Raw genomic sequence first — 1,188 nt, 5'->3', positions numbered from 1 at the left:
TCAAAAAGCTAAGTCACGACTCAATCCTCATGGTTTATATATTTCTTTGACTATACCTAGTGTTCCTTGGGAGGATATATCTATGGACTTTGTTTTAGGTTTACCTCGAACAAAGAAGGGGAGGGATAGCATATTTGTTGTCGTGGACAGATTTTCAAAAATGTCACACTTTGTACCATGTCAAAAAAGTGATGATGCCGCTAATGTGGCTGATTTGTTCTTTCGTGAAATTATTCGCTTGCATGGTGTGCCAAATACTTGTTTCCGATCGTGATGCTAAATTTCTTAGCCATTTTTGGCGATGTTTTTGGGCTAAGTTGGGGAGAAATTTTCTTTTTAGTACTACATGTGACCCCCAAACCGATGGACAAATTGAAGTAGTCAAAAGATCTTTGTCTACTATGCTTAGGGCTGTTTTGAAGAACAATCTAAAACTATGGGAAGAATGCTGGCCTCATATTGAATTGTTTATAATCATTCATTGCATTCTACTACAAAGATGTGTCCTTTCAAAGTTGTGTATGGTTTCCTACCTCAAGCACCTATTGATTTGTTACCTCTTCCATCTTCGGAGAAGGTTAATTTTGATACTAAAGAACATGCTAATTTGATATTAAAGATGCATGAGTTAACTAAGGAAAACATTGAGCGCATGAATTCTAAATATCAACTTGCTGGAGATAAGGGTAGAAAACATGTTGTCTTTGCACCTGGAGATCTTGTTTGGTTGCATTTACGTAAGGATAGGTTTCCTGATTTGCGCAAGTCAAAGCTAATACCGCGTGCTGATGGTCCTTTCAAAGTGTTAAAGAAAATAAATGATAATGCATATAGACTTGAGCTGCATGTAGATTTTGGGGTTAGTCCCACTTTTAACATTGCTGATTTGAAGCCATATTTGGGTGAGGAACATGAGCTTTCGTCGATGACGACTTTAGTTCAAGAAGGGGATAATGATGAGGACATCAACACCATTGTTACACCCACACCCCCAGCTGCTATACATACTGGACGAGTTACTAGAGCTCGCACAAGCCAATTGAATTATCAAGTACTTCCGTTTATTGAAAATACTTCTACTGTTCATGAACATATGATGCTGCATAAGTTAGATATATTTTTTGTACTTATGAGTGAAGGACCTAGCATGGAAAAGAAGGATATACGTTGGAGCTGGATCAAGCATGG

The sequence above is a fragment of the Hordeum vulgare genome, chromosome 6H, assembly GCF_904849725.1.
Source record: "Hordeum vulgare subsp. vulgare chromosome 6H, MorexV3_pseudomolecules_assembly, whole genome shotgun sequence".
Lineage (NCBI taxonomy): Eukaryota > Viridiplantae > Streptophyta > Magnoliopsida > Poales > Poaceae > Hordeum > Hordeum vulgare.
This window is presented reverse-complemented; position numbering follows the sequence as displayed.